Source organism: Castor canadensis, chromosome 5, assembly GCF_047511655.1.
Source record: "Castor canadensis chromosome 5, mCasCan1.hap1v2, whole genome shotgun sequence".
Classification (NCBI taxonomy): Eukaryota; Metazoa; Chordata; class Mammalia; order Rodentia; family Castoridae; genus Castor; species Castor canadensis.
This window is the reverse complement of record NC_133390.1, coordinates 90,820,652-90,845,455: the sequence shown is the minus strand read 5'-3', so window position 1 is coordinate 90,845,455 and position 24,804 is coordinate 90,820,652.

Here is a 24,804-nt window from a genome sequence, read left to right as displayed (position 1 = left end):
TCAAAGCCAACAAGAATTCCTGAGACCTTGTCTCAAAAATACCCAACCCCCCAAAAAGGCTGGCTGAGAGATGTACGTGATAGAGTGTCTGCCTAGCAAGCAAGAAACCCTGAGTTACTACCTCTTTACTGCCAAAAAAGAAAGAAAGAAAGAAAGAAAATGCGTAGATAATATGAACACAAATTTAAGAAAAAAAACACAAAATGATAAATAGATAAAGAAGGAATATAAGTGATAAATAAACAAAAGAAAACCCATTCCTTTTCAAGATTATATTAATTCGGTTAACATGTACTTATCTATGGACTGACAAGAATTTTTCTAAATGATAATAACACTGCTAAGGGCAGATTATTTATAGTAAATACTGATGCTGTATTTACAAGGGGTCATATTTTTTCTAGACACTTTATATTCATTAACTCATGTAATCTTCAGAGCAATCTCCTAAGCTAGGTATTATTACAATAATTTTAATAATATTCTATTAATAAAGGATGTACATTCCAAGATCAAACACCTAGTTAGAGGTGGCTCTGGTAGTTGAACCACAGATGTCTGGTTTGCAATTATGGTTTCTACATATTATGCTTTTGCTGCTATTATATGGACACCCTCATTCTCTGTTTCAGAAAGAACTACATATTGTGACTTACAAAGAGGAGGAAATTATGTTCTCCATTGATTTTTCTCTTGATCTTAACCTCTTCCAGAGAGAATGTGTCCTTATTTCACAGCATACCTTTGACAAAAAGTAAATGTATTTTAAAGACATTTTAAAGACAATAAAACAAGTCTTTCTGAGACTCATAAAAATAGTTTCTAGTTAAGTCATAACTAGTGCACAAATACACTGCTGATGTTCCCAAGTTTAAGGTCAGGGGAGCAATCACAGATGGAAGTTACAGATGGGTTTTGTGTGTATATGTGTTTACATACAGGAAAAGAAAATGACAAATATGTACTGAGGATCTGCCAAGTCCTAAGACTTTGTATGGGTTAACTCATACTGACTTATGAGACCCTGTGTTGAGTTGTCTACACTTAAAAGAAGACATTTCCAGATTAGATTAGCCAAGTTATTTTAATTTACCAAAGCTCACACAGCTAGCACATATCATAGCCAAGTTTTAATTAATTTATCTAACTCCAAGACTCTGTTCTTTAAATTCATAGCATTGTTTCCTCTCTAAGACAGAGAATGTAGGTTCCCAGAAATAGCCAGGACCTCACCATGTAGTAGGAGATGGTAACAGTAGGAAGTCAAAGTAATGGTGGGAATCCTGCCTACTCAGTGCAGCTGCTAAGAAGAGATGCATCTAGTAGTGAGTAGCCCAGGGCCTGTCATGAGCAGACAAGGTCCCAGGATGAAAGTAACTGGGGCCCAGAAGAGCAGAACAAGACCCAGATAAGAATAAATCAAGTGCTATGTTGATTGGATGTCACTCTTAAAACACTTTACCACACTCTGCCTTTACGAATGATGCTTCTGGACACATCTCTGTTAGGTCCTTGGCATTCTTGGAGAGGGCGGAGGGTTCCAAGACTAGCACAGAAACCAGACCCCCCCAATTTATGACTGCTTGCAAAACTCTCCTGCTTGTTTCCCTGCTTGCAAAACAGCAGGAACTTCCCGTTTCTCAACTAGCTATGCATGTTGACCCATTCCATCTGGTAATCACAGATAAACGGAGGCCAGTGGCCCAACTGTTCTCTGCGAGAAATGCCCTCCCTCCCTCACGGTGTGGCCCCTCCTATAAAGCCCCTTCCCATTCCAGCCAAGCTGCTGCACTCTGAACCTGAGAGGGGCAGCCTAGCAGTCTGTGCTTCCAATAAATCTTTTCTACACGTGGCATGGTCTTTGTTTGGCAGTTCCTTACAATCTCTCCCACAAGAATAGAAACTCCTTAAAAGTAGATCCACCTTTAAATATGCAAATTCTAACATTATAAATTTAAAACAGATATTTTTGTGAAAAACAAATGGGTGATTAAAAAGAAATTTGATAGGCCCTAGTTACAATAATCCCTAATAGGCTTAGCAGGCAGGATAACTTGATACTGGAGTATAAGAGTTACCAAACAAGGATTCTCAAGATTCTGTTGACCATGATTAGAACCGTTCCAGAGACTCTGCAGATCTGGATCATCAGGGGCCCACTGGAATCACAACAGTCAGAGAGGAGGGATGTCAAAGTAGGGGAGCAGCCAGGTTTACAGTGTGTGAAATTTTGCCTGTGCAAAGTCATCGTTCTCAATTGTGGGTAAACTCGAATAACTGGAGCATGTCAAGGAAGTGAGTGCAAGCCAGTGGGGGTCATGAATCCACACTGGAATGCAGAATGATGAAAAAACTGGAGCTATATCACTTGGAAGAAAGAAGATTTTGTCTTAAGAGTGATGATGGGACAGGACAATTTGTTTCAAGCAGAATTTTTTTGTATGTGTGCAATTTAGGGAATAAGTCAGACCAATGAGCAGAGAATAAGCTGGTTAAGTTTTTTAGTATGGGTAAACCCATGGCAAATGGAAGGGAAGTCACAGAAGTCATCCTTAACAGACTAAGACTGGTATGATTGTGGTGTGGAACCACATAGCCTCCAAGGTCTGTTCTTACCACCTTTTCTCTGTATCTGAAGACTCCTGTTCTAAGGAAGCTCATCAAAACATCCAAAAGTCAAAATCATGCTTAGAAACAGAGAGAGAGAGAGAACATGAGACAAGAGACAGAGAGGCTATATGGCACCCAGAGCTGGCATGCCTTCCTACTGTTTAATCTGAGTCAATGTAGATTATGAATGCTCTTCTAGGAAACAAGGCCTTGTGCTGCTTCACTAAAGCGACAAGATGCTGCCCATCATGCTTTTTCTTGCTGCTCTTTATACTAAAGGTCCCAAATCTTGAATGTTATATAGTAGTCTGCATTCACTCTTGAAATATTAACTCATTTCTTTTAATGATCATACTTATTACCCTGTTGCTTCTATGCAATAGTATGTCATACTAATTAATTAGCAAACATCAACCACTTCTCAATTTCAAAGCTAAACTTAATTGTCTAGAGTCATGCTGTGAGTCAGCAGCAAAAGTGAACTCCAAATGGTGATGGTTCAGAATGGACTCCCTGCTCTTTAAACGTCAGGACTATACCTTTCTGAATTTTGTTTCTTTTAAATGATGAAGCTATATCAAATCACCTGCATCCTCTAACCCACTTACCCATTTGTTTGTTTTTCTGCTAGCTCAGTAACAAAATTGAAAAGTAAGCAAAGAAATATTTTTCTAGGTAGAGAAAGATCTGACACCTAACTAGACACATTTGATAAGATGTCAACCTGAAAGTGCAAAATATTGTAACGATGTTATCCAGACTGAAGGTAGAAGAGAGTCTTGGTTGCTTCAACAAGTTCTGAATTGCTAATCATGAGAGAAGTGTTTAAATTACATGGGATCTGAAATTCTTAAGCCTTAGTGGTCACGGCTTTTTGAGCTTTCACTGAGTCCTCAGATAACCTCCAGTTGATGGCTATGATTCAGAGAGGCAAGTTGTCACAAATGGCAGAGATAGGACTCGAACCCAGGGCTCTGGGGCTTCACTTCCCCATGCTGCTACTCTTATAGTAGGTACACAAAAACGGAAGGAGGGAGTACTTCTCCTGAGGTACTTGAGTAAAATGCTGCCTGGTTGTAGCAATTAGTGTGGTTAATTCTGGAAGTCTACAAGGAATTCACTTAGGGATTGGGAGTTGCTCTGCACGGGTGGAGAGGGGTAGGATGATGTGTGTCACCATCCAAGCAGAGGCTTCTGCTGAGGGCCGCAGGAAAAGGAGACATGGAAGGTAATTACTTTGCATTGGCCCACCAGAGACTGGTGCTTCCAGCATTTTACTGTACTCTAACATCAGAGGGGACGCATTTTATCTAACACATTTGAGTTTCATAAGACAGTAGAATCTAGAGGATATAAGGAACTGCTGAATAAAGACCACACAACGTGTGGAAAAGAAAGATTTCTTGAAATTGCAGACTGCTGGGCTGACCCTTGGGTTCAGGCAGCAGCAGCTTGGCTGGAATGGGTAGTGGGCTTTATAGGAGGGGCCAAGCCATGAGGGACGGAGAGAGTTTCTAGACTCCTGTGATCTGTGATCACCAGATGGAACGGGTCGACATGCCTAGCTAGTTGAGAAACTGGAAGTTCCTGAGATTTTGCAAGCAGGGAAACAAGCAGGGAAGTTTGGCAAGCAGTCATAAATCAAGGGGTCTGGTTTTGGTGTCAGCCTCAGGACCTTCTGCCTGCCCCAAGAATGCCCGGAACCCAACAGAGGAAAACTTGAGAATGGATCAATGGGAGCCAAGGCAGCAACCAATGACCTGTGTTTGAGTCCAGGCATCCATCTGTGAGCTGACTCCTAATTCCTGCAGTGCTGCTTAGGAAGGCAGTTTCTGTACACTCTGACTCAGGTTATGCAAAGGTCTTAACGCCATGGGAGTAAGCTGAGAATATCTTAAAATAAGTATGAATAATGCAGAAAGCACTTTCCCAATATTTTTTGGAATGACCATGATCAGAGATCATTTATATAACACCCTAATGCATTACGTTTTTCTTTCAGTATTTTAAGATTACCTTGTGAAAACCAAGCTTGTTGAGCTACCTGCTCAAGAGGGTCACCTGCATATGCTATGCTCCATGTCACAGCCCACTCAGTTCCCTCCAAATATGCAAAAGTCAGAACTAAGAATAAGACTTGGTTATCAGTATTTTCCATCTGACTGCATAATTATAAGAGTTGATTAGAAAGTCTCTTTTTAGCTCATTTGTATCTCCAGGGTAGACACAGAATTAGGTGGCTGCAGTTGCAAAGGCTGAAGAAACTGTGAGGCTCTGAATTGACATATATATATAAAATGAAGACACTTAAAATGTGTCTAGTTAAATTTTTTATTTCACTTGTTTCTGTCTCTGTGTTATAACCCTGGAGGCTCATAAACAAATTTTCATGTAGACTGCTACTATTCTCTCTCTCTCTCTCTCTCCTTCTCTCTCTCTCTCTCTCTGTCTCTCTCTCTCTCTCTCTCTCGCTCTCTCAAGTATGTATGTATTAGTGTATTGGATGTAAGAGTGAACACTCACAAGCAGTATCATTCTCTTAATATACACTTTTTCCTTACCCAGTAACTGACTAGAACACTGTAAGATTCTTTCTGAGTTATAAACTATGATCAATTTAATTTTCAGAGACCTAAATCCTGCAGAAATGAAAACATGATATTTAGAAATTTCTCTTGAGATATAACTGGAAGAATAAAATGTGGCCCAAAAAAACAGAGAAGCCTATAAATATAGTAGAATTTGACCTTATTTTATTCTTACTCATACTTTGTAGATTAAATATTATTTTAACTTGAAATAAACAAATACATATATCTTTCTTATTTCTCCCCTTCCCCAAAAGATAAGAGCAAAATAAAATTATCTTAGTTTGCAGCTGCTTCCAATACTATACTACAAAGCTTTGAAACACACAGGCATCTTCTTCCTTTGCCTGGTAGGGTAGCAGCACTAAGTGAACAGAATAAGAAACAAAAAAGTCCATAATTCTTGTTGACAGTCTCTGCATCTATTCATGTCAGGAAGACCTTTGAAATATGAATCTCAATATCTTAGGTCACCCACCTCACAAAGAAATCATTAATTTAACAGATACATTAGAGGATTTACTCTGAACTAGGCAAAATGTGTTTTAATAGCATGATGGACAGAGATGAAGCAAATGCTTCTGGCCAGGTAAGTAAGGAAAGGTTTTATAAAGGTGACATTTCATTTGAGTTGAGTCATCAAGTTAACAAACAAGCAAGGGTATTTCTAGGCTGGAGGAATGACAGGAGCAGAGTGCTAAAGGTGTAAGACTGCACAGAAGACTGATGGAATGTTTAAAACAAATTTATACAAACAAACAAAGACAAAAACCATGGCTGGCAGAGTGGCTCAAATGGTAGAGTGCCTGCTTAGCAAGTGCAAGGCCCTGAGTTCAAATCCCAGTACTACCAAAAGAAAAAGAAAAAGACAAAAACTATGTAGCTGGAACATAGGAAACTTAGTGAGGATGGGTAGAAGGTGGGGCCAGGGAAATATATGTTGACAGAATGTAAAAGTTCATATCTGAAGTTAAAGGGTTTAAACTTTAATTTAAAAACTGTGGGGAATGACATCAAAATTATAGGGATTTTATTTTGTTTTATAAATTTTGTTGAAGTATAATACAGATTCAGAATAAGTATACCACTCATTAAATTTCACAAAGTGAACACACTGTGTAATCAGTATGTAGGCCAAGAAACACATTGCTCACCCCAAAAAAAACCTTCATGCTACCTTTCTGTCATTATACCCCATACCAACAACATAGCCATTATCCATTCTGACTTCTATACTATTGATCAGTTTTATCTGATTCTAAGGTCATAGAATGAAACAAAATGGTATGCATGCTTTGTTTAGCTTCTCTTCTCAATATTATGATTATAGTGTTACTAATATGCTCTGTCTGAGCCCAGGGTCTTTGTTTCTCAATTTTTGAAGAATGAAAACCACAGACAACAAAAGCAAGTAAAGAGGGAGAGTTTATTGAGATAGATAAAGGGCAAAGAGTAGAAACCCAGAGCTGGGAGGGATCCTAAGAAAGGATTGTCAGAGAAGTAATATGATCTGAGGTATTTTATCCATTTTCTCCAGAACATTGCTAAATCTCTATGCTAATTAGGTGTGCAGAAAGCAGCATTCTGGTTGGCTATGCCTACAATGTTCTCGTTGGTTATACCCTAGTCTTCATTCTGGTTTATCCTGTTTTTCCTTTTTCTACCCTTTAAGGTCACAAGGTCACAATGAAAGCTTCCAGGAGCCTTTCTGTCCTAGCTATCCTGTGTAATTTCAGCTAGCTGCCTAGCATACTTGATCTGTGGATTTAATGTCATTCTGGTGTAAAGCTGAATTTATTCCTATTGTTATATTCAATCCCATTGTATGAATATGCCACAATTTATCCATTCTGTTGTTGAAATGAGTATGTAGTCTATTTCCAGATTTGAGCTACTAACAAATAATGCTGCTACAGACCTTTCAGATGTCTCACACAAATGTTTTCGTTGGTCATCCCCTCTCTCTGGCTTCTGACTGGCAATGTGATCTGTCCCTCTAGCATGAGCTCCTAGCATTGTGGCATCATCCTGCATAAGGTTCTCACCTGTGCCAAGGTCATGTTCACCATGCTCTTAAATCCCTAGAACTGTGAACTAAATAAACCTTTGTTGTTTATGAAGTTATTCAGCCTCCGGAGTTTTATTGACTAATAGAAAAAATGGACAAGTAAAGATGTATAGGTGGGCTACTTCCAGATTTGGCTATTAACAAATAGTGCTGCTGTGGATCTCTCATACAACTCTTTCGGTGAGTATGTGTATTCAGTTCTGTTGAATATAATTAGTAGGAGTGGATTTGCTTGCTCAAAGGGTATGCTAATGTTCTACTTTATTATACAAATGGCTCCTAACTTAAAATGGGATTAACTCCCAATAAACCTCCACTAGAAGTTGAAAATATCATAATGAAACCAGACTTTTGGACCCAAGGTCCAAACTCCTTAGATTCCATATACCAGGTCCAGCCATCCACCCCTAAACACCAAATAAGGTGAAGTCAGAGAAAAGAGATTTATTACACGGCTTGGGACATGGTGTGGGAAGAGGCAGAGGAAGCACTCAACTCATCTTCAGCCATCTTCGGGGTACAGACATGAGCCATAGGTTTAAACAGACAAAAGAACTGGGGGCAGGGAACAAGGTATGCATAGTTAGAATAAACGCTCGCAGAGTACACAGGAAGCGGGGAGGGGCGACAGGCCGCAGGATCAGGCCTAGGCAGTCAGGGTCATTTGTCCCAGGTGTGTGTGGAGGGAGTGGCGCCTTGCACAAGTCCTGCTCCTAGCCCCACCTCAGACCCCAGGGCATCAGACCCAGCCCTTGTAAGCCAATTATTAGCTCAAGGTTATAGTTCCAGAAATAACAAAATAGACATTACTGTGGTCTCTAAATTTCTCATTTAGAATTTTCTATACCTTTGGCCTCAGCATAAATTTTTCCCTCCACATATTAACACTAGTTGTCCCGTATGACACTGTTATTGGCCTGAAATGCCCTCTGAATGCCCTTCACTAACCTTCACAGGGTTCCTTAAATTACAATACCATATTCCAATTAGACCTTTTCTATAAAAGTAAAAGTAAACCGAGGTTCCCCTATACAAATTTCTCTCATTAGAAAAGCAATGGGTTCTGGCCCAGGCCTCTCAGGTTGGAAATGATTACATGGCTCAAGCAGTAGAGTGCAGCTTTACAAGCAGAAAGTCCCGAGTTCAAGCCCAGTACAGCCAAAGTAAAAAAGTAATAATAATATTTGGGGCTGAGGAAGTAGCTCAATGGGAGAATGTCTGCCCAGCATGTGTAAAGCCCTGGGTTCAATTTCCCAGCATTACTAAAATAAATAAATAAATAAATAAAAACCGGTAAAGAAGATAAGTGGCATTAATGTCACTTCAGCCATCTCATAGTAGAAAAACGTAGTTTAACCTAGACCAGATCCCTCATTCTTCAAGTGAGGAAACTGAGGCCCAGAACAGTTCAGAGACTTGCTCTCCAGAGTGTCAGGTGTCAATGTAAAATAACAACTTTACTTTACAGCAACAACCTATCAGAAAGCATACCACGATGGACTCAGAGTCACAGGTGAGAGAGGTTCTCCTCAAAGATAAATTTCTAACAGTCAGTCCCAGATATTCGTTAAAAACTCAGACTGTGGCTGAAGAGAAAAGTCATTGAACCAAGTAATACAGCTAGCCATGTCTGTATTTATGGCTACGTCTGTATGTCCAGGACCTTACTAACAGGAGAGAAAAAGATAAGAGACATCATGGCCTCATTGCTGCTCTCAGAGAGGGTCCCACCCGACTGGGGCCTGTATCCTGAACTTACTACCATGGTGGGCAGGAGGGGCACTTCTGCAGAGAATGCTTAAGGGGGGACAGCCCCGGAGACAGCCCTGCCCCCAACCAGGACCCTGCCCTCTGCAAGGGTAACCACTGGAGGTCTAAGTGCCCCTGTCACCAGATGGAAGGCGAGGTGCCACCTTCTATGGATTGATCGTCCAAGCCTCCTGTCCATACTCCACTTCTTGGCATCAATGTTGAGGAGCCGTAATGGCAGAAAAACAAAAGGCCATTTTCCTCCTAGACAGTGGAGCCTGTTTCTCTGTTTTACCTTTTTCTCCTGGTCCCCAGTCCAATGACAAAAATTATCATTTGGGGCAAATCTGGCTAGCCCCTAGCGCTCTAGTTTACCTGGCCTCTGGCCTGCTCTTGGGAAGACCTCCTCTTCTGTCACTCTTTCCCCATAGTACCTGAAACTCCAGTGTCCCTGCTGGGATGGGATTTACTATCTCAACTAAAAGCTCAAATTCTCCTCCCCCCCAGGCAGCTATCTCTGCTGCCCTTTCCTTCAGGAACAAAGAGATTCCACAGTGTGGACTGATGAGATGAGTGTAGGGTGAGCCAGGATGGCCCTCCCTATTCAAATAAAACTCAAAATCCCTCACAGTTTCCACACCTAAAACAATATCCCCTCAAGCCTGAGGCCATATGCCTATTCCTTATGCCTATCATAAATTCCTTAAAACAACAAGGGCTACTAATTAGTTGCTCCAGCCCCTATAATAAATATATAATTCTTATAAAAGTTAATTTTAAAATACAAGTTACAAAGTAAACAACTGGAAAGGATATAGATAGGTAATAAATGTATTTTTTGAGAAGTTAAAGGAAATGGTTTTTTGGATGAGAAGGGATTTTGGAAAGAAGGGTTTGTCCTAAAGATTGTTTCAAATAGAAAAGATGAGGACAAACCATCAAAGGGTTTATATGTTGATGAAGGTCTGAGTAAGTTTGAAAAGTGTATAATAAAAGCTTTGGTGTGTGATAAAGTTGAAGTTGAATATAATCTAAGAGTTGCCTAAAAGATTTTTAGGGTCATGTCAAACTAAAATCAAATCCTCTATATCTATGAAATAACAAGGTTATCTTAATATCGTTCTGCTCTGAGTAACATCTACAAAAAAACATTACAGAGAAAGATAACATCAAAGAAATTATTCATGTTTTCTGCTGATCTTGTCAAGCTTTAAGTACTACTAAATCAGAGCTCATTTACATATTTGCTTATGTGTCTTAAATGACCACCTTGTAACAGTGTTATATTATACTTTATATAAATATGGTACAAACATTTAAAAGGTTCAAAGTGTCAATTTATATAAAATAATGAGCTAAAGCTCTCTTTTATCCAAGAGCGTTACATTTAAATCCTGACAGCCCCTGCCTACCACAGATCACCTACCTAGGTGTGGCCTTAGAGGGACAGACTCACTCCCTGAGTCATAAATGCATCAACTCAATCTTCCATTTCCCAACCCCCATACCATAAGACAGCTTACAGCTCTCCTGGCAGTTATAGGATTTTGCAGAACTTAAATCCCTAGTTATGCAGTCCCTGAACAGACACCTTTTTATGCTCCTCCTAATATTCCTATTTGGGTCTTAGATAATGTATGGCCACCCATTTCTCTTAGAAAACTTGCCTCCAACAGACTCTGCTCCTCTGGCTGACTACCTGCCTTCTCAGGGAACTTCTCAGAGAGCATGCAAACCAGATCCTGTCCTACCCTATAACAATTTCTGTTAAACCAGGGCATCTTGTTCTCCAAAAAGGATCTTCTACCCTCTCCATTGGGACTTCAATGGATCAGCCCTCATCTGGCCACTCTCATGACACCCACTGCTGTCAAGCTCAATGAGTTCCTCCAATGGTGGCACCTCTCAAGAAACAATTAGAAAATGGAGAAGAGAATTGGAGGAGTCTTGAAATTGTCTAGGGAACAACAATTCACAGTGGTTCTCCTGGCCAATGCCCGTCCTAATGCCTATGATCTTGCTCTCCTATTCTTAAGCTTCCTCCCTTGTGTCACACTGCATGTCTGCTATTGCTAATCAAAAGTTTAACCAGTTGTACCTCCAGGGATACCAACCTCTCCAAAACACGAGGATAGTTGGCTGATACCCACCATGCGGAGGTCGGAGGATTGGCTCGAGACTCTTTATGACCTGTGGCTACAAGGGACCTTCATCAACTTCAGGGAAGAGGAAATTTTCATTTTCGGAGCCTGGGTGTACACCATCATGAGGCTCAGCACCCCAACATTGTTTGCCAACTAACCCTCCCTTCCCCTACACTGCCCCTTGCCAGCTCGAAGAAGCCAGAGCCAACACAACGCCCCCCTTCCTTAACAAACAAAAATGGGAGGAATGTTGGCAATAATGGTGCTGATAGGTTTCAGTTCTTACTGCACCCTTAAGCTTCCGTTTCCCAGGGTCATGGTCCTGCCTCAAGTCTAGCTTGAGTTCTCCTTCTGCCCCAACCTCCAATCAGCATGAACCATAATCCTAAGCAATCAGATCAGGCTGAGTCCCACTGAGGGGTATTTAAGCCCCTGCCTCTCTCTCTCTCTCTCTCTCTCTCTCTCTCTCTCTCTCTCTCTGTTGGCTCTCTGCTCTCTCCCTCTCCCACCCGGCAATAAAGAAACTCTTGGCCAGATCACTCCTCTCCACATGGTCACTTTTGGGGCCTATATTTCCTTACAAATGGTAGTGATAAAGTTTTATTAAAGGTTAGGGAAAAGTTACAAACATCCATGATGGGCCACATATGAGGCGGAAGCAAAGAGAGTCTTCTTGTTTCCAGATGCTTTTAAAACCTGCACTAAACTGTTACATGCTGGTGTTGCAGGCTGGGTTGAGGAAAGGCTACAGCTAGAGAAGTGCAGAGGAGCCTGGAACCTGGTAGCTTGCTGCTCAAGGTGAAGGTTGGGGTTTTTATGGATGTTTTAACTCTGGGTTGGGGAGGGGTTCTCACTGGCCATGCATTTCACAGGCTTTCTTAGGTGAATTGGTATAGTTAGCACCTTTATTGGGAGAGGGGAAACAATCTTGAGAGCATTTTGCTCATCAGCCCTGTGGTAGATCTATCAGACTCTGTATCTCTTATTTAGGATGTAGGAATACAGGTCTCCATCTCCTCAGGATGCAGGAATGCTATTGTTCTCTAGAGGGGACGGGATACTCACTCATCTGCCTTAGGTCTCCAGACCCACCAAAACTATGGAAAGGGAAAAACCTGGGCGATTCTTGATCGCCAATAATCCATGAGTGTGAAGAGGGTTGAGTGGTTTTTGGGCCAGGGTGTGAATAATCTGCACATATTTGCAATTGAAAAGAAGGCTCAGAGAAGGAGAGAATGTTCAATCTCAAATACAAATTTAAGTCACACATGTCTTCAGTGTCCCAAACCTTTCACTATTTTAGCCTGCCTCACATTTAATACTCTTAACCTACTAAATCAAAGCTTAGAAACACAAAACACTGCAGAATCTTGGTTGTTTACCTTCATGTTCTCATTACTGATTGGGAGAGGCCCAGCATAATGAGAATATTGGATGTATATTGTTCCCAGATGATGGATGAGGGGGCTTCCTAGTTTGCACACAAAATCACAGTCCTTGAGGTCCACAAATATGAAAAGCATTTCAAGATGTCTCTCAACAAGGAGTCTCTCAAGGTGGAAGTTTTAGCAAGGATTTATTTTAGTATAAGAGGGTAAAGTATAGAGAAAGGAAAAGGGGGAAAGAAAAACATTTCCTGTTACCAACACAGGAAATGGGAACAAAGACTCAAAATGGTGGACCCATATCTGTGATTTTGATGCACGGATGACACGCGCAGGAATTTCAGGTGCTCAGGGCTCTTGAGCCCGCTCTGAGGATGAAAGCACAGGCAGACTCCAACAGCAGAGGTCAGAAAGATTTTATTTGTAGAGCAAAGAGAAAGACTGCATATTGGGGAATGCAGGGGGACCTGGAAACCGGTGATCCCATGGGTCAGCATGGGGAGTGGAGTTTTATAACCTATTTTTGCATTGCCTGAGGGCAGAGATGGCTTTCAGATGCAAACAGGCATTTCTTAGGGAAGAGAAGTGTCTCCTTGACCACTTATCACCTTTTGGGACCTCCTGCAGTCTGTCCTTCAGTACATCAATTTTATACTTTTCTGGGATTGAGGAATCCACTTACCAGAAGTCTAGCAACCCTAACCATTAGATAGTGCCCAAGATGAGTCCTGCTTATTATTGTAATATGGAGATGTTACCTAGGCCTACCCAAAACACAAGGACAATAGGTGCATTTTTGGACTCCCCTTTGCCTTTTCCTCTATCCTTTTAAAGATCCTTGTAGCTTATTAATATCTCAAAGAGGAAGGCAGATACAAGTAGCCCCTGTAAGTCTCCCAGTTCCTGTAACTTAACATCTAAAAGGAGATGGGAGGGGGCTAGCTGCTCTGACTTTTTAGTTTTTACTTTCTTGTTTCAATGTCTGAGTCTAGCCCTTTAAATATTTATTAATAATGAAATTTTCCTGTCTCCTCATACATCTCTCCTGATTCAATATCACTAGCCTAGGGAACAGACCAAAATGCAAAGTATGGTTTCTACTAAATATGCATTACTTTCCCATCAATGTGTGTGTGTGTCTGTGTGTGTGTGTGTGTGTGTGTGTGTGTGTCTGTCTGTGTGTATGTGTTGAACCTCCATAAGTTTCCCCCTGTCTATACAACTAACATTCCTCTAAGACTTGCTATAATTCAGGCTGTTACCAGTAATCTACAAACATCCAGTTCCTCCACATTCTTGCCAATCTTAGTGTTGTCGTTTTCATGTTGGCTTTATCCAGGTACAAGGTAGTATCCTTCACTGAATTCTGAAAAGAAAGATAGTGGAGAGAGAACATAGGTCAAATTGCTAGTTGAGGAACTATGGAAATAATCCAAAAATGAAGTGATATAGTTTCAGGACAGGGCCAAGAAGGAAGCAATCTTCTAGTTGTGCCTGTCTTTGCCACTTATACACTCCCAGAGAATAAAGGGCACATGAAATAATACGGAAAGCTTATGATGAAATATTTTTCATCATCTCATGCATACTTGCTCTTTTTCCTTTCATAGATAAGATAATTTCCATTTATATGGGATCCTTAATCCCAAAGCTCTTTGCAAATGAGGTCAAAGAAACACAGTTATGTCAATCAGTAGGACAGAGAAAACAAAAGACCCAGGTATGCCTGCCCAACCCCATCAGGAACAAGGTTGTGAGGCTTGCCTCTGCCAGTTCCCCTACATGCCTGAATACCAAGGAGTGAAAGGAATAGCACACTGGAGCTGTGAGGGCATCTGTTTCCTGCTCTGCTCTGGGACCCCTCTTCAGCAGGGCAGCCAGGCAAGAACAAGAGAATGCAAGATCAATGGGAGCCCAGCCAAGGCACCTGCAAGTGAGAGCAGGGATTTCAGTTTTCTCTGAATAGCTTGACTAATGGTGATCACTTGCTATGAGAACAAGAAAGCTTTTGTTTGTGAAGTTTAACCTTCAATCCCAGGTGTTTAAGGCAGTTTTCAGAAAGTTAGCAGACCATGCAATTTAATGGATCATTTCTGAGAAGAAAGGTCTGTGAGGTGTCAGAAAGTAGGATGTCTATTGGATTGCACCCTGGGCTTCTAATCCTTGATGGAAGGCAGCAGCTTCTGTACCCATTTGACATCACCTTCCTCACTCCCCTCTGAAACAAGTCCTGCCTGGGGAAGTGCTTTTTATTACCTATAGCCAGGATAGTGGCCCTCCTGAGCTGATCCAGATGGGGTGCCAGGTGAACCACAGGTGGAGTTCTTGCAAAGGTAAGGAGCTAAAAAGGTTGAAATTGGGATTGTGTAGAAAGTTAACAAATGAGGTCTTTCCTACTGGATCTTCATATTGAAACAGAAGTTGTTCTTTCTCTAGGCAAATAAAAGTGAATTTCTGTTATGTTTCCTTTTTTTTTTTTTTTTCTAGTTTCCAGTTTCAATTGCATCTCTCAGAATTTATTGTGGAAATAGAAAGTTGTTCTCCAACAAGAAGGGGACCCAGAAACTGGTAGTCTGCTGACATGCTCCAGGATTTCCCATTTTAAGATCCTCCCTCTCTCTTCCCCTAGGTGGTGTGGGGATATCCTCCATTTCAATTTGCCTGGGCTTCCATCACACTCTGACCACACAGTCTTTCCCTGTCCCTGATTGGATCCCCACCTGTGTGCATGAGAAGAGAAGTGTCCTTTTGATTAGTTCCCCCATGTATGTGCACAAGCACTTCACAAGCACAGAAGTGCAGGATCATCCCATTCCCGGGACATGTTAGGACAAAGAAGCCCCTGTGCCACCAGTGCCACATGGAATCTGCCATCTTTCCCTAACTGCCTATATCCTTCTATCTGTCCCTCATTCTCCCCTCTTGGATGGCACCTTAACTGCCATAAGAGATCAGGGCCAATTACCTCTGCTTCCTACTATGTGGGAGCACAGAGTTGGTTGGCCTGCCAGAGTTTCTCCAAAGGGGATTTAGGCCAATTCAGATGGCTTTGGTGGAACTGAGGTTCCACATGTACAGTCATTTGAAGTTTGATGAATTCTAAATGAGAGGAAACAAACCTTACTTGTAGATTAAAGAGACAGGGCTCAAAGATGAGTAATAACAATATGGCAACTATGGGACCCAAAAAGGGAGGGAACCAAGTGACAGAAGATAACCAAGACTGGATTTTGGCCCATACTTGGCTAATCACCTGAGAGTTCAGGAACTGTTCTTTGAGCTGCTTTGCTTGTTCTAAAGTTTGTTGGGTGTATTTCTCCACTGCTCCTGAGGTATTTATATACAATCAGAAGGAAGTGTTGGTTAGGGAACAGACTCTGCCTTGCTTAGCTAATAGGAAGTCAAAGGCCAAACATTGATCCAAGACCATTTTGGCAGGGAATTAAGAGATTTTTGCATATCCTTAAAGTTGAACCCAGTTTCTGTTGCCACATGTGCCACCGTATAGGTTAAATTGGTGGCAGTCATGGCATTGGCCACTAACACCATAGATCAGTCTTGCTAGGCTGGCTACAAGGGGCATAACTTCTAAGACCATTTTTCCCTTCCTGTGAATAGATGTCCCAGTTCATTGGAAGAACTTCATAGTTTGAAGGATGTAGTTATTCCAGAAAGTAACCTGTTTATGATTAGGAATTAATTTTTCAATGGCTCATCTGCCCTTAGTCTTGTGGGAATGCAAGTATTGGAGTCCCAAGTTTCCTAATTTGGTAGCATTGAGAGTTACTCCAATGAACAGGTAACCCGGGGGGAGACAGAGTAGCTTTATTGTAGTGGAGTTGGAGGGATTTAGATTAGGGTCAACTGAAAGATTCCCAGGGATGCCCCCCTCCCCGGGTGCTTGTCCTATAAAGACTCCTAAGCCTTGCAGGTGAGGTTCTGTATATAATTATTAAATTGACTCCTAGCAATCTGGGTGTGGGTATAATTATAGGTCACAATAGTGCAATGGGATCCAGAGACATATTGCCCAATGATTGTACAATTGCTAGCTCAGAAATCACTGAGTTCAGTACAAACATACATCTTGGTGCCATTACAATGTTGACAGGTGACAGTGTCACCTGAATGAGAACAAGGAATGCCTGTCATATTACTGCCATTTGAGCCATGTGTTCTTGGTAAGAGGGGTTCCTTGACACATTGAAGCCAAGGTCTATGTTAGTATTCTACGAATACTCAGAGACATCCAACAACACAAAGGGTTGGGGGATGGTTAATAGGAAGGGGAGTGATCTCTGCTAAGGGAATTAGAGGCACAGTAAAATTTAAAGGCTTCCCCATCATGGGAAGTGAACGAGCTGTGAAAGGGTCAATGAAATTGATGATAAGCCACTCAGGAATTTTGCCAGCATTGGGCCATTCATAGCAGACCCAACAGTTTTTAAGATGGGAGTTCTTTCCAGCCAAGATGAAAGAGAGAGGAAGAAATTCTCTCAAATACTCCTAATGGTGTGGGGGGGGGAGTGGGAATAAGGAAAGGAATATAAGAAACATAGTTACTTAGCTGAATTGGGCACAGCCTTTTGTGAACAGACATTGTTGAAGGTTCAGACATAGAGGAGACCCCAAAATAGAGCAGATATAGTGTAGAAAGAGAAGCAAAGGAGTAGTTTCTCTGGGATAGTCCAGTCAGAGGGGGCTACAGAATATATTCCCACACCAAAAATAATTATTATGACTGTTCCAAAGACAGCAAAGGCCCAAAACAGTCCAGGCATCACTTATCTGAAGAAGTAAGAGTCAGTCTGCTTCTTGAAGAGTAGCTAGAGTCACACAATAGGTTCACAGGAGAAAGCATTGTCTAGAGCTGTTAGGTTCGATGTCAGCTGTTCCAATGGTGATGAAATATCCTTCATCAGAGAGTTCCAGGGCTTTATCCTCAAATGTGAATCCAGGAGTCTAGTCTTGCTACCCTCACTGCCATTAGAATGGAAAGATGCTTGGGAATCGGCCTTCCAAAGGGAGGGTGATTTAAGTTTTGGCCAGGGTCTGGAGATTTAATCAAAACTAGGTCCCCCTGGCAAAAGAGGGGGTCTGCTCATTTGTTCCCTGGGAATTCCCAGTCAGATCTCAGACAAAATTTGCTGGAATTTTGCAAGTTTGGTGAATGGAACACCAATTGAGCCATCTCTGGATTGAGAAGGAGGTCATTAGTAAGAAATGACCTGCCATGTAGCAACTCAAAGAGAGTTAGGCCCTGCTTCCCAGGGGTATTTCTAAGTCTGAGAAGTGCGATGGGCAGAAGTATGGTCCATGGGAACAGGGTGTCCTAGATGAGTTTAGTCAATTGTCTCTTTAAGAATTCATTGACCTCTTCTACTTTACCAGAGGATTGCAGCCTCCAAGCACAATGTTGATAATAGTCTATCCCCAAGGCTCACAAGAGCCCCTGGGTTACTTCAGCTTTAAATGTGGGGGTCATTATCACTTTGAAGACTTTTAGGGAGGCTGAATCAAGGAATGACTTCAACTATTAGGGTTCTAATTACTTCTCTAGCCTTTTCAGTTTTGCCTCTACCCATCCAGTAAATGTGTTCACTAGTGCTAGCACCAATTTTTAAGTTAGGACCTCCCTGGCATATGGGGTCCAATGTCAGTCCAACTGCCATCCTCACAAGGTTAAGTCCCTTGCCTCTGTGTCCCTGGGGTCTGGAAGTGCCTTTTATTGGATTTTGTTCTTTGGCACGTTTCACATCCTTGCACTACCTGCTGAACCATATCCTTCAGCCCTACTCCCTTGAAAATTTTCCTTGTTAAGATTAGGGTATTTTCTAATCCTAAATGGTAGAGTTGATGATGTGATTTTAAAACTTTCCACCGAAGAGCTCTAGGAAGCCATAGACTACTTTCAGGGGAGATCTACCAGCCCCTATGATCTAGATGACCACCTTGGATTGAGATCTGTTGGGCTTCCTCTCTCTGGTAATGGGGCCTCCTGGGGGGCAATCAGGGATTCCTCCCATAGAAGAGGACTGGCTGGGAATTCCCTCATGGCTGCCTTTTTTGCAGCCTTATTAGTGGCTCAATTTCTCCTGGCTATGGCATCATCCCCTTTCTGATGGCTGGGGCAATGAATCACTAACACTTGTTTGGGCAGTAAAATAGCATCTAGGAAGGCAAGGATCTCCTGTGAATACTTAACAGAGGACCCTGTGGTGGTTAGCATTTCCCACTCCTTCCAAGTAGCTGCATGGGCATGGATGATTAGGAAGGCATATTTGGAGTCCGTGTAGATATTGACCCTCCTCCCTTTTGATAATTCCAAGGCCTTTTTAAGATCTACCAGTTCAGCAAGCTAGTGTTTGGCGGTAGAGAACCTGAATGAATCATGCCAAAATCTGATACCACTGTGAATCTTGCATGTCTGATCCTGTCTTTGACAAACACTCCCATCTGTATATAATACCAGGTCAGGATTGTCCAGGGGGTGGTCAGTTAGATCAGATGTAGCAGCATAACTTTCCATTAATACTTCTCATGTGTGTTTGGGTTTCCCTTCATTATCAGGCAGAAAAGAGGTGGGAATGAGCTTTTGGTAAGCATGTAAGGTGATCGCAGATACATCTAATAGAAAAGCCTGGTATTTGAGGATGCAGCTGTCAGATAGCCATAAGCCTCCACTAGGATATAAAATTCCCCCTACATCAAGTGGACCTTCCCAAGATGAGCTTTGCAGTCATCACTCACAGGCCTCCTGGCCATCCTTTAGCCACTTGATCTAATTCTTTGTTTAAATATCCTATTGGCTGGGGGACAGACCCTCAATGCTGTGTTACCACTCCCTTTTTCTTGAGGATGGATAGTTGGAATGCATCCTGTGTGGGTAGGTTCAGGGAAGGAGCCCTTGTTAAAGCCTTCTTTGATGAAAAGCACTAGTGGCAGCACAATCCCATTGAATGAATGACTGGGAACGCTTTTGAGCCTCATGGAAGGCCCAATATAGAGATCATGCTAGATCTGTATAGCCTGGGATCCAAATCCTGAACCTCTGCCTGTTACCCCCAAAAAGACTCTCAACTGTTTTAGGGTCCTAGGAAGAGTGAAGGCTAAAATTAGCTGTATCATATCATTGCCCAATGCCCTCATCTCTTCCTTTAAAACTAGTCCCAAGTAAGTAACTTGGGTCTGGCACAACTGAACCTTTTTTCTAGATAGTTTGTTTCCTCGATCTGCCAGGAAGTTCAGAAGGGACTCAGTAAGCTAAAGGTAGTGTCAAAGAAGATCACCCATATATTGAAGCAGAACTGTTTGTGGGTGGCCCATTCCACTAGATCCTGAGCTAGAGCCAATCCAGACAGGTGGGGGCTGTCTCTAAACTCCTGGAGAAGAACTGTCCAAATAACCTGTTTTTCAGGTTGGGTCCTAAAAGGCAAATGGGGTTGACTGGCATGGTGTAAGAGAATGCAAAAGAAGGCATCCTTGAGGTCCAAAACTGAAATATGGGTAGCACCAGGAGGTATCTGAGCTAAGAGAGTATAAGGATTTGGGACTACAGGGTGGAGAGGGATTATTGCCTCACTAATTAATCGGGGGTCCTGGACCAGCCTTCACTGTTGGGCCCCTTCCTGACCCCTAAGATAGGGGTATTGTTGGGGCTGGAACAAGGAACTGGTCAACAGGTTAAGGCCTGCTCCCAAAGGAGTCACCCACATGGCCCTAATCAGTGCCTTCCTGCATTTGTCCTTTCTTCTTTCCCTTTCCAGGCCCCTAATATAAAATAGAGTGGTAGCCACCTGGACCAACTGATCCAATGACTTGCCTGGTTCAGTCACCAGTTTTTTAAGTTTTCTATGAATATCCAGGGATGATTGTGTCAAAAATTTATCATTTAGGATTATCTCCTCCTCTTGTGTTCCTGATTCCACATTAGTATGTTTCTGGGTGGCACCCTTCAACCATTGAAGGAATGCTATTGGAGGCTCAGATCCCCTGGTGGATGGCGACCAGCTGGGAGTAATTAAGGGTCTTTTTAGCCTTTCTTTATCTCTCTAATTTGCAATATATGAAGCGATTTCTTCCCCTTTCATGGCTCTCATCCTTCGTATCCCATTTGGGGTCCTGAAGGGGAACAGCCTGATCCCCAGTGGGAATTTTCCTTCTAGTCCATTTGGGCCTTTGTGGCAGACATATAATAGTTGTTTCCAGTGTCCACCACCTAACTGAGGATCTTCTGTTTCTTTAGGGAGGTAAGAGTCTGTTCTAATAGAAACATGATATCCTTTAGGGCCATGTCATAGAGCTGGATAAACTGTTGGAAGGTCTGGACAGAGTGGTCTGGGTTATCTGTGTAATTCCCTAGGTCCTTTTTTATTTCTTTGAGTTCGTTAAGAGAAAAGGGTGTGTGAACAAACTCAGGACCAAATTCATGCCCCTTGATATCACTGTCATGAGAAACATTCCCGGATGAGGCCTATGGGACTCCTTTCTTTGGGTATATGTTTCTTGGATAAGGGAGGTGGGGGTAAAGGGGATAGAGGTCAGGTTTATTCTCCAACTTCCTCAGGTCTGGATAAATTCCTGACCCAGTTGGTGGGGCAGCCATTGGGGGTGGTAGCTCAGTCCCTAGGGGAGGGTTGTCCATCCCACTGAGAGATGTCTTGGGAGAAGTCTCCTTTTCCTGTAGGTATCTGGATGAGCATTGGAGCAGACAACGGCCAAAGGTTGTGAGTCAAATTTACATTTCTTGGTCCATTCAGGGTGATCCCTCAGGTAAAAGAAAAGCTGGACAAACTTCTATCCATTTACCCTCCTTTCTACAGAATAGATCTAATTGTGAAATAGTATTGTAGTTAAGACTGCCTCCTTTAGGCCAGGTTTCATTGTCTCCCAGTGGGTTTTTGGGCCAGGCTTCAATACAATAAAATAATAGGGCCTTTTTCTTCAGGCTCTGGGAATCTAGGTCTCCCCAGTGTTTTGGTAGGCAAGCAGGGGTTGAGGAGAATCTTTTGGGGGTCTTGGAGGAGCTCACACCTATCTACAGACAGAAAGTGAACCCATGAGTCAAGGCTCCCTAATCAGACATCTCAGAAAAGGTCCTGATCTTTTTTCCAAGGGCAACATCTTCCATTGGATTATTGCCCCTGCTTTTGTTACCAAAAGATAGGGTTTCTCTGGGACCTGCTTGGATTTGGATCATCATTACCTGTGTGGTCCCACCTGGGTTTTGTCCCTTTCTGTTTCTTAAATCCTCAATATTTCTGTTTTCTCCAATTGCCAAAGGCCATGATTTTAAATAGGGCTTTAGAAAGGTTGTTATCAGGGTTAGGAGACCTAGAGGAGTTGTAGGTTAGGAGATCTAAGTTCGGACAGCTATGCATTACAGCAAGAGTAGATTTAGGATCCAGCACTGGGGGCAGTCCTATTCTTCCCTCTCTCTCTCTCCGAGGAGGTCACTAATTAACACTAAAGGGACTGCTTCCTTTCTCATGGCCATCAAGTCCTGGGAGTTGAAAGAGGAAGGAAATTAGTTCAGCTCTAGAGCCCCCAGATGGAGGATGGCCCTAATAGACCTTGATTTTGGACTCCTGGCCTCTAGAATTGTAACAGAATAAATTTCTATTGCTTATGTCACCAAATATATGGTAATATGTTATGGCAGTCTCAGGAAACTAATGCAGAGTCTGTCCAAGGAATATACCATTTATCCTTCTACATTTTATTGAATGCCTCCATGGTCTCACTGTTTGGGAAATTAGCACATAGGCATATTTTGTTGGTACAGTAGATATATCATTCAACCCACTAATGGATCCAATCAGATCCATCTTCATATCCCCGTAGCATTGGACAGTATCTTACACAGGCAGGTGGTCAACAAATATTTGTGAAATGGATGAATAACCACTAAAACAATCTGTTAGTTCCACCCCAACGGTTGACAGCCTGTTCACAGAATGAACAAAGTGTTTAAAATAACACAATCTGTGGATTACTTTTGTGTTTCCAAGAGCATTTTCAAGCATTGCTTATGCAAAAAGGAAAGGAAAAGAACAGGTGGATTTCTGGCATAAACCTCCAAACTGGATAAATTACTTATTGATAACTGTTGGAGTGTGATGGGTCAAGTGTCTAAAGAAAAAAGGGACATGTCTGAGCATTCTGGAGGCAAAAGCTGATTGAAAAATGAGGAACAGAATGGCTAGGGGACTTGAAGAGGCACAAATGACATACCAATTGGTTGATTGTGAGAGGCAGACTCCTCCACCAAGTCTGAAAAGAAGGAGCCCCAGCTCTGTCTAGGACAGTGGGCCTTACTGCTTATTTCTGGGAGAAAGGATTGAGTGCTAGAAGGTTCAGCCATGCTAGTTCTGGCTGGAGGCGCTACCTGAGTTGGTAAATATCAGGAGTGCTGGATGATAAATAGCCACTTTACACTTTCCCTCCTCAGTTCGACTCAGCATATACTGACCTTGAGTCAGTGGTCCTGCGGGGCGGGTCTCTCTATATCCCAGACGAAGTCCACAAAGATGTTACGGTTCTAGGGGCATGGATTCTTTTTCTCTACTGGATAAAGAATTAAGAGGCAGGAAAATTGTGCGAGAGTTTAGCAAAGATTTATTGTGGAAATAGAAAGTGAAAGTAAAACAGGAACTTCTCCAAGAGAAAGGAACCTGGAAACTGGTAGTCTGCTGACATCCTCCAGGATTTCCCCTTTTAGGATCCTCCCTTTTCCCTCCCCTAGGTGGCCTAGGGTACACCCTCCATTTCAGTTTGCCTGGGCATCTGTCACCCTCTGTCCATTCAGTCTTCCCCTGTCCTTGATTGGATCCCCCACCTGTACACGAGAGGGTAAGTGTACTTTTCATTAGTTCCTCCATTTGCATGCACAATGCTGCACAAGTACAGGAGTGCAGGATTCTCCCAATCCCAGACCATGATGGAGGAAGAGCTCCTGTGCCACCAGTGCCATGTGGAATCTGCCATCTTTCCCTAACTGCCTATCCTACCATCTATCCCTCACATTCAGCTTCCCATGTGATTCCTCACTAATCTGGATGCTGTACTCAGCATATTAAGTTCCCTAAGCAGGTATCCTCTTTCTCAAACCTGTAGTTTCTTTTGAGTTGCATTTTCTATCTCGGCTAGTCGCACCACTGATACCACCAATCTGTAACTCAGAATCTTGAGAGCATTTTGAACTTGTGCTTCTACCCCTCTTCCACTTACCACACTCCATCAGTTCTACTGATTCTACCTCTCCTGTGACATGGAATGGTACTCTCCTGCTTCTATCCTCCTGGCTCAGTCCTCTTGCTCTCAGCCTTACTGTTGTGGGAAATTATGAGCTGAGATAGGAGTCTCTGAGGCAGGTTAGCAGGAAGCAACGTTTATTGTGCTTGCACAGACCCAGTGAACCTGTGTCCAAAGACTGAGCCCTAAGAACAAAGGAGTCTCACCTTATATACCCTTGCAAGCAGGTTATAGAAGCAAAAAGCAAAGCTCAACCCACATGCATGTGAGCTATTTCATTCCCCCAGTGCTATGTGACCTTCATGTTTCAATTCTTTGTTTTATCTCTCTGCTTTGCCATCCCTTCCCCCATCTCATTGTCAAAACACACCATGTCTGTTTCTTTTCTGAACTCCCCTTTCTTGCTACATTACTAGACCCAAGCCTGAGTACTTTACTATCAGCATCTCTATTCTGATGTGTCCTTTCCTCAGGCATTCTATACATAAGAATGTGATAACATTTACTCCCTATATATCACATATATACACAGTAAAGCAGCAACTAAAATTAGCCTAATCTACTCCATTTTGTAAAGGACTTCATTTTGTCTGTCAAGAGGTCTGTTTTACTTTGTTTTGCAGGAACTGTTTCTCTGAACCCAAGCAGAACCCAGCTTGTATCTTTGACAGCATATTCTAACCACATGATGTCATAGAAAATATTGTACAAACTAAAAAACAACCACCTTAGCAAAACATTAAGAAGCTGACCACCCCAGGTACTTTCCGGAACAGCTAGCTGAAACAAAATACAAAATGTCAGAAGTACATTCCTTCTACATCTTAAATGCTTATAAATCCCAGCCTTAATCTCATTCTAGGCTGATACACCTCTTAATAATCAGCCCCTTTCCTCCCTTAGAAACTGAACAAAACTTTGCATCTTCCTCTATTCCTGATTTTCTGTGAAATCTTTCACACTCCATGCATGAGCCTCATGAACCATACCTAACACACACCTTAATA